A 14,462-nucleotide genomic window follows, 5' to 3' on the forward strand; every position below is an offset into this window, starting at 1 on the left:
AAACAGGTGCTCTTGCAGCCGCCTGTCTCGTAGGCCACAAATCAGCCAGTCCCGTAGCTGCTCCTCCAAGTTTGAAAACTTGCAGGCGACGGCGGCTTCCCATAGGGCGGCGAGGAATTCGGCACCAGTCTTGTCAGGGCGCTGGTCCCTTTTTTCGAATTGTGACCTCGCGGCCACTTTGGAACGCCGGGGCCTGAAATGGGTGTTGAGCTTGGCCACGAGGTCCCGGTATGCGACGGTGTTGATGGCCTCCAAGGCGAACAGGTTCACGGCAATCTCCAGGAGTGCTGGTCCCCCGATGCAGAGCAGGGCTGCTGCCTTCACGCCGTCCTCCGAGATCTGATTGAAGCGCATGTATAGTTCGGTGTGAGCCAGGTACCGGGCCCATGTCTCGGGGTGGTGGATGTCAAATTCACGGGGTTGTCTGGCCCTTGCCATCGCTGCATTGGTTCAGGTCTCGAGTCGCGGATGCGGTGACCAGTGTGGTCCGGTCGGCTGGTGGTCGTGGGGGGGAAGAAGGAAGGAAAATGCCTTTCCCTTCAGTTCATGGAGTGTTCCCCCAGTGACTTCAGCTCCTTGTCGGCAGCAATCCCACCTTCGTTGCCACTATTGTGTAGTGGGTCCGACGCAAGGAAGAGACGCCAGCGGGAGTATGTGTTCAGCTCTTTATTGGAAGGGGAGGTAGCATACCGAGGAATGAGGGTTACCTGGCCTCCTTAAATACCTGGCCAGGTAGGCAGCCAGCCAATGGGGTTGGCCCTAGATTTCCTGCCAAAACTGGGTTTCCCACCAAAACCGTTCAGGCGAGCACCCCCTGGTGGCTGTTGCTATGCAAGTGCCTGCATACATAACACCCTGTCTGTGACTTATTGTTGTTGTTGTTATTCATATGGCATATCATACATGAAGTAGCAATATATATTAGCATTTCCACATGCAGATGTTCATCTATCATGGGACCTAGACTATTTATTATTAATCTTTCCAAGAGTTTGAAGCAGGAGCTCAACAGGGCAATAGCTTTTAATAGCTTCTGTTGTGTGATTTGCCAGGTTTTAGAAGTGATATTATTTTAGTTTTTTAAAAAAAATCTGATGGGAAACTATGTCTGAAAGGAATTTATCAGTCCAATTCTGTGTGTCCCTCCTGGAGTTTATTGGGAATTCTGGATGAATGCTATTGAAACCTGGTGCTTTACCACATTTCAGACTATCATCGACAGTGCCAATTTCCTTAATAGAGAAGGGATAAGCATACTCAGAAAGCATTTGGCCTGACTGACAAAATCCTTTACCCTTGGAGATTTAGTCTCTTCATTTCAGACTGGGATATACTCTCTTCTAAATCCTTTTAATCAAGGCAATTATTGCCTTCATAAATCTATGATAGTGCTGACTACATGATGGAATCCATTTTCTAGTTTTATCAAGATTTTCAGCAAATTTGGGCTAGTTTTTTTTTTAAAAAAACTTCCATCTGGGTCTAGGAGTGGAGCAAATTAGGGAAATTTGTGTTCCAACTTCTAGCAAGGTAGGGCAATGTTGGCTGTGCAAAAATATTTCTATTACTTTCCTGTTTATGGGGATTGGCCATGAGTTTGGATCTTCTGTGATGAAGAGCAAGTCTTGATTTTGTGTATTTGTAGAGCTATATTTTCTAGTCTTTATTTTCTGAACTAAAAGCTATAATTCACACATCCAGGCATGTCTACCCTATTCAAACTCTTATTTTCAGATCTAAGTGGGACACCCACTATGCAAAATAGCCCATTTTACATAATGGGTCCCATGATCTCCAGTCCTCAAAGATTTTTATACTTTCCAATAACGCCTAACTAGTCTGTCAAAGTCTCTTAATTCCTATCTTTGCTTTTTTTCCACTATTGTATTATGAACTTCACATGACACTGTGTATTCTGAGAACCATCTATGGTTGTATCTTTTTAAAACATACCCAATTCTGTTTTGTGAGACTGGAATCTAATGCAATTGCAGGTGGGGAATATCAGCTGAAGTCTTTCCTTTCCCTTTCCTATTTTTCTTGTTTTAATAACATTTTTACTGTTTATGTGTAAAGTCCCAGTCTCTTACTTAAACTTGAGATATCATATCAATCTAATCAGATAACCCAAGCGGAGACTTCTTGATCAAGCAACACTTAATTTGATCAAATTAAGCATCTGGGTGACCAACAATCTAGAATGCTGGCAAAGTTATGTCCAGAAGTGCCATACCTTAGAAAGATGGTAGCATTGCTTTATAAAGACATCAATCATTCCTGTACACTCCCTTATTTCCTCCTTCAGTACATCCCATCCATGTACATGTTTTCCATGCTTGCATGAAATTTCTCTGGTGCAAAAGCTGATTACAAAAAGCAAGAAAGCAACAGTTAGACTAAATAATTTCCCTTTCTTCCAGAACCCTTCATATGGATACAACCAGAGTTCTATCCATAAATAGGCAGGCGTACAGCTCTTTTAAATAAAAATAAAATAATATGTTTCATATGTGGATGTGTCATACTGTAAGTCTTCACAGCCAAAACATCTGAGCCACAAAAGATCTAATACAATTAACTGGAGGAGAAGGAAGGGGAGGGGGAGGAGAGAGACATTTGATAGCACACTTGATTGAAGATTTAAGTGCAAGTAACTATGTTAGGCCAAAACTTCTACAAAGTCCAGAACTTAAGAACTTTCTTGTATCTTAATGGTCAATATTATTTTCCATGCTTTTCAGATATAGGAATTTCCAGATTTTCTTAGATTTGTCTACTTTCTCCATGCAAAATATGTACTCCCTTGTTGAGCTATGATCTGTTCCAATTCAGTTATGAGCTGTAAAGTGCTTAATCAAACACTAGGGCAGGTGTGTAGGAACTTAAGCTAGGTGATTTATTGGTATTATCTATCAGAAAAACTCAAATTTCTTTGGGGAATGGGATGAAAGTCAGATAGAATGTGATTATAAAGTTAGAACAACTTTATTAATATCAATTGAGAAAATGTTTCATGAACATGAGGGAATCTTTTAGTTGTTGCTGTTAGTTTTTTCTGTCTGTCTGTCTGTCTGTCTGTCTCTGTCTGTCTGTCTCTGTCTGTCTCTCTGTGTGTGTGTGTGTCTATCTATCTAGTGGTGGGATTCAGCCGGTTCACACTGGTTCGGCAGAAACGATACTTTTTTTTTTTTTAGTTCAGAGAACTGGTTCCAAAACAGCCAGACTAGCATGCATTCATGTGTCTCCAAACCTTGCTTGCTGCAATCTGGCTTTGCAGCAAGCAAAGTGGATGGAGGCACATGATTTTGCATGCTAGTCTGGTGTCTCAAAGAACTGGGGTTTTTTCCCACTCCTGGCAGCGAAAATCCTTCCCATAGGTGAGACCAGATTTTTTTTTCCTCCACTCTCTTTGGCTTTTTTACTGCCAGACTGTTTAACTTGATGCAGAATGGGAAGGATATGCATTCTGCATCAAGTAAACTTTAAAGAAAGTTAAATAGTGGCAGTGAAAATCTTTCACCATATGTGAGACTGGGTTTTTTTCCCCTGCTCTTGGATTTTCACTGCCAGACTGTTTAACTTTCTTTAAAGTTTACTTGATACAGAATGGGAAGTATCTGCATTTTGCATCAAGTAAACTTTAATGAAGATTAAACAGTCTGGCAGCGAAAATCCAGGAGCAGGGGAAAAAAAACCCAGTTTTTTGAGACTCCAGGGTAGCATGCATTCACGTGCCTCCACTCCCCTTGCTTGATGCAAAGCCAGATAGCAGGAAGCAAGGGGTTGGAGGCACGTGAATGCATGCTAGTTTGGCCATTTCGGAGCCAGTCAAAAAGTGAAGGGAATAGTTCACACCCCACCCAATCACTGCAGGACTTCATTTCCAAATAACCTCTTCACAGGCTTTGAACAAAACTCCAGGACTTAAAAAGCAGCAATGGGAGTGAAGAGCCGTTCAAAGGAGAAGGAAGAAGGAGAAAGTGGGAGAAGTCACTACCGAACAGGTGAGGCGTGATGGATGTCGGAACATGGTAGGCATAGTAAGCAGTTGGGGAGTGCATGGGGCAGCTCCCCCCTCCCCCATTTGCCTCATGGAAGTGCCCCTCTCTGCCTTCCTCCTTCAGAGAACTAGTTGTTAAATTAGTTGAATCCTATCTATCTATCTCTTCTGCCAACCTAGCAGTTCTAAAGCACATAAAAATGTAAGTAGAAAAATAGGGACCACTAGGGTGGGAAGGTAACAGCTTTCCGTGCACCTTTGGTGTCCAGTCATGCTGGCCACATGACCACAGAGATGTCCTCGGACAAGCGCTGGCTCTTCGGCTTTGAAACGGAGATGAGCACCGGCCCCTAGAGTCAGAAATGACTAGCACACATGTGCGGGGGAACCTTTACCTTTATCTATCTATCTATCTATCATCTATCTATCTATCTATCTATCTATCTATCTATCTATCTATCTCAACAAAAAAGATTCTCTCACGTTCATTAAACATTTTCTCAGTTGACATTAAACATTTTCAGAATCAAGACCAAAGAAACAATTTCCAATAAATCTTAAATAATAGCATAGCTCTCACCTTTCTTGACACTGTCATAAGCTGACTTCTGTATTGTCATTGACACAATATCATGAAACAACCCATTTTCATTAAATGATTAATCAAGATTTTCTATAGAGTACTGGAGAACTGGAGCAAAGTCACAGGTGTACAATTAAATCTGAAGAATTTGACCTAGCATCAGATAAAATACACTGATTCCCAAAATCACACTTAGCCCGATCAATTAGTTATCCAGTCAGATATCCTCAGTGGTAATCCTCAGTGGTAATGTTGATGGCCTCACACATCAACATTAACTGAAGTTTTTTTAAAAAAACACTGTTTGAAAAATAGACTTCGCATCCAGTGTTTCTAGGAAGAGCTAACAAGACTGCATTATATTACAGCTCCCTTCATCTTTTGCCAAGAAAGTAGTTTTAGGAGTAACTTGGCATCCACAGTGGGAAGTGTTTGGGAGATGTGTTTGGTGATGGCCATTGTTGGTATTGATTTCTATAATGATTATTGTTTTTCAACTTTCTTTATTCTTACTTTTTTAATGAAGGCTAATTATGCCAAATAATTCACATTCAGTTCTTATGATCCAAATGACTGGGTGGAATTAGTTAATTCTGTAGTTCTTTGGGGCTAAATTAAACCTTATCAGGATAATTCACTGGGTAAATTGATCTCTTTTTGATGTCTAGGCAAAATGCTTAATCTTTGAAAGCTTCAGTTAGGTATGTTGTAGGAACAGGACAAATATTCCTGAAATACATATTGTCCTTCCCAGTGTATCTTCCTTCCTTTATTAAAAGGAAGAATAGCCAGCTGACTTTGTATGTAGCCATAATGTCTCTGTCTCTGTCTCTGTCTCTCTCTCTCTCTCTCTCTCCATATGTATATTTTTTTATTATTTTTTATTTTAATTCCATTTATATCCCGCCCTTCTCCGAAGACTCAGGGCGGCTTACAAGCTTAGCAGTATATACCCAAAGAGAGAGAGACATATACATTATGAGTCTTGTACTTATTACACAAGACACAATGTTATGTTGGGATGTGTAACACAAATCTATACAATGCAGATTTTCAAGATATTTTTAATCTGTTCCTCTATTGCTAGGGCTTCCAAAGGAATATTATACGAACTATAGAGGAAAAAATCACTGAAGGCTTTAACTATATATTTAATTTATTTATTTGATTTATATGGCTATCCAACTTTGAGTGGCATACATTAAACCAACAAGAAAGTAAGCAAACAAAAAGCAAATACACTTAAATACACTGAGTCCTTCGGGAAAGGGCGGTATATAAATGTAATAAAATAAAATAAATAAATAAAAATTGCAATACCAGAAATTAATGGGCAATAAGGAATACAAATTTGCCCTACACCACTGAAGTGGAAGCTCCAATCACCCTCATCCCAATGTTGCAATTTTCTAAATGTGGTGATTAGTTTTTAGCAATTTAATCTTACTAAAGATAATCTTACCAAAATACAGTTAAATAACTAGTTTGAAAAGAAATTTTTAACTATAAGCTGTTACTAATTGGTTTCCTTCAATTCACACCATTATTCATCAATAAATATATTTTGCCAATATTGGAATGTTGTTTACGGCTGAATTGAAGATTGAGAGGTTAATGAGCATTCTTTGTGTACAATCATTAACTGGGAATCCACATAACAGCAACAGAATCTAGTCCATAATTTAACATCTTAAAAGATTTGTCGAAGTCCAGGTAAGCTATCTCTAGCTCATTTCCCTGACTAATTAAGCTAGTAACTATATCAAAGAAGGAGGTAATAGAATAGAATAGAGCTGGAAGGGATCTTGGAGGTCTTCTAGTCCAGCCCCCTGCTCAAGCAGGAGAATCTATATCATCTCAGACAAGTGACTGTCCAGTCTCTTCTTAAAAACCTTCAGTGCTGGGCCACCCACAATTTCTGAAGGCAAGCTGTTCCACTGGTTAATTGTCCTCACTGTTAGGAAGTTTCTCCTTAATTCCAGGTTGCTTCTCTCTTTGATCAGTTTTCAACCATTGTTTCTTGTCCTGCCCTCTAGTGTTTTATTGCAATGATTTGTGATTCTGGTTCCTCTTACTGGTAGCATACCTATCCAGATCCTTACAAACACACAGCTTGATAATATGTTCAAAGACTATGCCCTACATAGACATCAAGCTGACAGATCTATAGTTTCCTGAGCCTCTCTGTTTTTATTTTTAAAAACACATGCAATTTCTATTTTCTTTCATTTTTTTGGGATTTCACTCATCTGTCACAAGTTCTTAAAGGTTATTGACAGTGGTTCAACGATCACAGGGTGAGTTTTATCTTTTGGTAAATATAGCATTAATCAAGTAAACTTCAGTAGTGTCATCCAGATTACAACCATCTCCAACAATTTACAACAATGAATAAGATTTTTCAGGAAAAAGTGCATTCAAAGATGGTGTTCTCTCTCTATGTGAGCAACATAATTAAATGCTATTTTTGTTGGTTTCTTCCTTTCTCCCACCTCTTTTTATCTTTTTCTATTGAATAACTCAGCATGTTTCTTTGGGAAGGAGAACTAAGCATTTCTTACTGGAATTTTTCCAAGATACGTTTTTTGAAAGGACAATAATATCAAATAAGCCTTATGCCCATGTAAATAGCTTTATGTAAATAGCTTTATTTATATGCACCATATTCCTTATTAGTAATGAGTAACCCACCTACTAAGCTGATATTGAATTATTATTTATATTTATATTTGTTTATATACCACCCGCCTATCCTCCCAATAAATGACCCTGAGAATACTTGAATACGTAGACACAAAGGACTTTGTTAATAAACAATATCATTTTCTATTGTATCTGGAAGGGTACCATGAAGAACACTTGCCTATAAAGTCACCAAGAGTTGGATACCACTGAACAAATTGTATCTGGAACACTACTGAAAGTGAATTCACTACCAAAGAAGTAGTGTTGTATAATTATAGCAGTTGTTACCTGCCAATAACTGGGTCACTGTGTCAACTGTGGCTTCTTATAGTTTCAAAAGCTGTTAAAAATGGAACATATTGTGGTAAATCCTAGAGATGATGACATCATGAATTATTGTTACCAGGACTGTTTCCTCCAAGAAGGTCTGAAACTGGTTCAGCAAATGTTCTCTAAAACTGTTTCATCCTGCTTATCTATAAGATCTAGAATAAGCTTTTAATGAGTTAGAAGGTTTCTGGGCAAATAGCACAAATTCAGATTCATCTTATTCTTTTCCACTTATTCCTCCAAAGACAAATAAATATCTCAAGGACCAAACAAAGTAAGCCCAAGAGTATTTTGGACTTATTTATTAACAAAAATTCAAACAAGATTTTTGAAAAACCAACAAAAGTCAACGATAAAAAAGTTTATTTCAACAAATAACAAGAAAAAAGTCAAATAAGCAGTTGTTCCACTAAAAGGAGAAAATGGCAAGAAAGTAACAGGCAACAGAAAGAAAACAGAGCTCTTAACTCATTCTTTGCATCAATCTTCACACAGAAGGAAACTATAGCCCAACTTACCAAAAACATAACTGTAAAAAACAAACTAGAAATAAAAATTAAAATAAGCAAGAAAAAGGTAAGAGAACACCTGTCTGATCTTGATGAGTATAAATCACCAAGATCTGATGGATTACATCCCAAAATTCTGAAGGAACTAGCATATGTTATCTTACAGGCATTGTACAATATCTTTTAAAATTCTTGGAGCACCAGGAACCTACCAGAGAATGAGAAAAGAGCTGATGTGGTCCCTATCTTCAAAAAGGGGGAAAAACAGATTCAGGAAACTACAGACCAATTAGCCTAACATCAATACCCAGGAAGATACTAGAAAAGATAATAAAAAACCAGATCTGCAAACATCTAGAAACAAATAAAGTTATAACTAGAAGCCAGCACGGGCTTGTTAAAAACATATGATGGCAAACCAATCTTAATTCATTCTTTGACAAAGTATATTAGAAGACCAGCAAAATTCTGTGGACATAGTATATTTAGACTTCAGTAATGCATTTGATGAAGTAGAAAACAATCTACTACTTGGTAAGCTAGAAAAATAGACAGCACTACTGCAAGATGGATTTGTAACTGGTTGACAAACTGTACTCAAAAAGTAATCCTTAATGGTACTACATCTACATGGAGGGAAGTTAGCAGTGACGTACCTCAGGGTTCTGTCTTAAGCCCAGTACTCTTCAATATCTTCATAAATGACTTAGATGAGAGAATAGAAAGGGGGGACTTCCTGTTTGGCAGCTATTGGGACAACTGGGAAAAGCCAGTGCTAAGCTTTCCAGCTTGGTTTTTCTTCGTCTAGTGACCCTTAAAGGGTCAGAAAGTTGCCCTGGAAGGGCAATGAAGGAAGAGGGATACTTCAGGAGTTCAGATCAGGGGGCACCCGATCGGAATCAACTGTAGGACCCTCTGGAAAAACAAAGGAAAAGGCTGCCAAGATCTAGCAGCCATAGTCATCTCCAGCAGGAAAGAAAAGGACTATAAATCAGCGGAATTTCAACTGTGTGCTGAAGCTGGGTGAGCAAGATTTTCTCTTTCCTTCTCCTTGAGGATTATAAATGTTGTGCCCCTGATGGGAAAGGGCTGAAAAGTAAAGACCCCCAGAAGGATTAAAGTTAAAAATGGTGAGTAATTATAAACGGGGAAAGACTCTGTTAAAAATATCGGACATTGATAAATAAGCCAAGGAGGACATCTAGTGGCGAAAGAAGAATGAAATTTCTGATATATTGTGAGAATTGAAAAAATTGTTGTGGACTGAAGTAACCTTGACAAAGGACACCTGCAAATGATAAGAGTGCCTTGCTGTGAGATTGAGATTCAAAGCTACTTTTATTGAATTTGGCTAAATCTAAACAGATGTTGCTCTGGCTTTAGATTGTAAGCTATAAAATGAGTTCATCAAATATTACTAGACTTATGAAGAAAACTTTTTCTGCACCCTCAGTAGGACAATCTAGTCCTACAGCACAGGGATCTATTGAAGCAATGTTGCAACATGAAAAGATAAGCACTGCTCAAAGTGAAACACAGATTTCATTAAAAATTTATTCAAGAACTTATGTTAAAAAATCAAGAGACATTGTTAAAAAACCACCTGGAAATGCAGGAAAATCACAGAAAGATACAAAGTAAATTGGAGAAACTAAATGAAGAAGTTTTGGATATAAAGGGAAAATTTGAAGCTCAGAATCAAATGATAATAAAAAATCAACAGAAAATACACAAAATTGAAGAAAAAACAGATGAGAACGATAAAAAGATAGAAATGTTACTACAAGAAAATGAAAAATTAGAGAATGCAATCAAGACTTTAGAGATGGAAAAAGCGGAACAATATTTAAGATTTCAAAATATCCCTGAGGATAGAGAAGAAAACATAGCAGATGTGATTATTGACATCCTGGAGGACGCTCTGAAGGCAGATTGAGGAGCAATTCAGCTAGAGGTAGATGAGACATTTCGCATCAATTCAAGCTATGCAAGAAGAAATAAACTGCCAAGAGAAATTCATGTACACTTTGCAAAAAAGACAAGAGATGAAGTACTACGGAAAGTTAGAGATGAACCAATACAATATAAAAATAAAGAAATTGTGGTTTTAAAGCAGATACCCAAGAGAGTTAGAGGCACACAAAGACAGTATCACTTTTTGACCACAAAGCTGATTGCCAATGGTATAAATTTCAGATGACTGATGCTGGAAGGCATCTTAATAAACTGGAACAATACAAGATATAGACTGGACTCAATTTGGAAAACAGAAGATTTTGAAGTGAGGAACAGATCAATCTTAGATGAAGGAGTGAAACTAAGCCAAGGGAAGAGTAAGGAGCAGAAACAAACAGAAGAGAGGACCCAAGGAGCACTGCACAAACAGAAGAACAGAAAGAGGAAGACAACCAAAAGGGCGAGGATGAAGGATTTGCCAGAGAACAAAGGACTACTAGATCTACTAGACCGAAATATAAATAAATGGAAATGGAGAAAGAAAATAGAATTTTCTCAGTAAACATAAATGGACTGAATCCCCCAATTAAAAGAAATAAGATTTTTAGGAAATTATGGAAATTGAATTTGGATATAATCTGTTTGCAAGAAATGCATATAAAAGAACAACATCATAAATTATTGGAATATTCAAAAATTGGGAAACTTTATGTATCAGCGCAACAGAAAAAAAGAGGAGTCGCTATATACATTAAAGAGACAATAGATTCTAAAATGGTATACTCAGATGAAGAAGGAAGAATTTTAATGGTAGAAATTTATCTGCATCAAAAGCAAATATTAGTGGCAATTTATGCACCGAATAATAATCAAGAAAAAATGTACAAAAACTTACATAGAAAAATAATAGAAATAGAGTGTCAAAATATTTGCCTACTAGGAGATTTCAATGCAATAACAGATGGAAAAATTGACTATAAAAGTAACAAAACAGGGAAAAGTGGAAGAGGAAGATTATCTAAGACATTTTTTGATATGGCAGAGGAAATTGGAATTCAAGATGTCTGGAGGGAAGTTAATCCATAAAAAATGCAATATACTTTTTATTCAAATACCCAAAAATCCTGGTCAAGGATTGATATGATTTGGATGACAGCTGATGTGAGAATGAATGTTCAGGACATTGAAATAGAAACAGGCATATGGGCAGATCATAATCCTTTGAAAATGACCTGGAAAAGAATACAAAAAGGGCCAAGATGGACTTTAAATCGTTCCATATTAAAAGAAAAAGAATTTATAGAGTTAACAAAGAAAGAAATGGAATTCTTCTTCAAAGAAAATTTTTAAAAGATACAACAGCACAAAATGTATAGGTAAAGGTAAAGGTTCCCCCGCATATGCGTGCTATTTGTTTCCAACTCTAGGGGCCGGTGCTCATCTCCGTTTCAAAGCCGAAGAGCCGGCATTTGTCCGAGGACGTCTCCGTGGTCATGTGGCCGGCATGATAGATGCCAAAGGTGCACAGAACACTGTTACCTTCCCACCGTAGTGGTCCCTATTTTTCTACTTGCATTTTTATGTGCTTTTGAACTGCTAGGTTGGCAGAAGCTGGGACGAGTAACAGGCGCTCACTCTATGGGATACAGCTAAAGCACACTTTAGAGGTATAGCTATAACGTATAAGGCAAGGAAAACAGAAACAGAGAAAACAGCAATATGTATTATTAAAAGAAGAATTGGGAAAGTTAGAATTAGAACTGCAAAGAAATCCACAAAAAAGACTTTAAAAAGAGAAGTCTGTTAGACTCAGAAAAAATTGCAGAACAGATAAAAAGAGCAAAACAATTTTTTTTTAAATGCCAACAAGCCGGGAAGATGGCTAGCTTATAAACTTAAAAAACAGAAAGAAAAAAAGATACATAATTTATTCGATGGGAAATGTTATTTACAATATAAAAATGAAGAAATAAAAAAGATAGTTAAAGAATTCTGTAAGGAACTGTATGATAAGGAGGAGACTTCAAGAGAGAAAACTGTAAAATATCTGGAAGAAAGTAATCTTCCAAAGATTTCAGAGAAATTTAAAAATATGTTAGATGAAGGGGTTACAATGATGGAAATAACAGACTCCCCAAGTTACACCTACTAGAGCAAATAAAACTACAATCACAAATCTCCTGGATCACCAAACTAACAAATTTTGTAAGAAGTTGTGGCCTTCCCGTCTCTTGCGTAACAGGAGAACAATCCAAAAAATGAGTTGCCCAAAGAATTAAGAATTAAGCACAAACTGATATAGCTATCCTTGGTAAGGTGGGTAACTTGAAATGGCTGAGTAAATACAAATGTACTTTTCAAGTAGACAGTTATTTAAACTCACAACTCCCAAAACATCTCAGGGAGATATTTACGCGAGCAAGATTCGAACAGCTTGACACAATGGTCAGATATGGGAGATTTCATGCTATACCCTATAATGAACATCTTTACATTTGCGGAGCAGCAGAAGTAGAAGACCTGGCTCACATCCTATTTGACTGTTGCCTGTATAAGAGGGTGAGAGACAGGTATCTTGGTCTATATACCAAATGAATGACTCATTGGGATCCCCATATCAAAAAACATACCTTATGACCAGCCAGAACTTGAAAATAACATTTAACGTAGCATAGTACTTAAACAAAATGGTCCAGCTGAGATCTGCATATGTGGGGCTGATTGGGGTAGATTGCAAGGGTGACTCCGAAATATAATTTTATCATATTTTATCTATATCTTAAATTTTTGTACATTATTACAATTTCATTTTAGATTGTAATAGAATTTACCATTTCATTTTAAATTGTATTTTATCAAATTCCATTTTAAATTGCTTTTATCAAATTTTAGCAACAATTTGTGCAGGAACTTTGCACTTTGATATGGCCCAAGGGCTAATCAATAAAGTTGTTGTTGTAGAAATGAAACATGAATCACTGTCACTAGGAGCTCACAATGCCTACAGAATTACATGTATTCTTCCATTTTCTTCACCTATGAAATGCCTAGCCAAAGTATAGGCAGACACATGTCCCTACTATGTTTAGTTTGGTGCAGATTTTTTTCCCCACTGAAAATTACAGTATATATAGTCTAGGACAGGGGTCAGAAACCTGAAACAGTGAAAGAGCCACTCGGAACTGGTTCCCTCACAAAAGGGAAAAACTGGGAGCCACAAAAAATGTGTGCACATGTGCGTACATGCGCACATGCGCAGAACAGGGTTTGACTGAAAAGTGGAGCCAAGGCGAGATATGCACCTACCCTTCATATTTGAACTGATTGCTTGAACTTTTTTACTCCCACTTTTTTTTTTTTGGACTGCACATGGCAGAGGACTGGGAGCCGCAGGAGATGGCTGAAAGAGCCGCATGCGGCTCCAGAGCCACGGGTTGCAGAAAATCCATGTGTTTTAATTTACAGAACATACTGTTCTGGATATATCCTTATCAGAACTGCTTTCCTACCATGTTTCAGCTTATACATTAAAAAAAAGTTTACAAGAGCCTCAAATATCTTCAGCAATAAATACCTGAAAAACAGTATGAATTGGCACCCAGCATGTAGTCATAGCCTTCTCTTATTAGGTTGATCTGTATTTTATTCTTAACCTTTTAAAATATTGTATTTTAATTAGGTTATGGTCATAGATTCATAATCAAGTAAAAGAGCTTTCTCTAGTCTGCACTAACTTATGTATTGCATAAATATAAATATTTGGCTATTCTGCCACAAATTTATATAAATTATGTGTATAATTAATAATAGTTATAAATATAAATAGACAGCTTAGCATCTTTCTTCCTATTTTTCATGAATTCTGTTCCATATCACAACCATTCATATAATATAAGTTATATTATTTTGGTTTCCCATGTAATTTTACAGATGTTACTCTCAAATGTGCTTCACATAAAATAAAATGTGGTTGACAGCTATAATTTCAGAAGTTGATCTCCTATCTGTAGTCAAGTATTTTTATTCTGCATTTACAGAACCTAGAACATTTTTTAGATTACAGTAAAAGTTTTTTTTATCAATCTCTGATTATGTTTTGTCTTGAGAAAATGAAAGACCTTAGAGCCTTTCTGTGCAGAGCAATCCCTTTGTTGAATCTTGGCAACTAGTAGTCTCAGCATGTAGTTTCTACATTTCCTAATTCTGAATTTCCAGTGGTACATACATACAGGGCTTCACTTACTGCCAAGCAGGACAAATACTTGATGATGAAAATTTGAAGTGACAATTACTTTCAACTCAGGAGGATTCTAGGAAGTCAAACAGTGAGCTTAAAAGACACAATAAAAATGAGTAAACATTCACCAAAAATAGTGTAAGACTAGTAAATTGGAAAAAA

Source organism: Vipera ursinii (genome assembly GCF_947247035.1).
Source record: "Vipera ursinii genome assembly, chromosome: Z".
In the NCBI taxonomy this organism is placed as follows: domain Eukaryota; kingdom Metazoa; phylum Chordata; class Lepidosauria; order Squamata; family Viperidae; genus Vipera; species Vipera ursinii.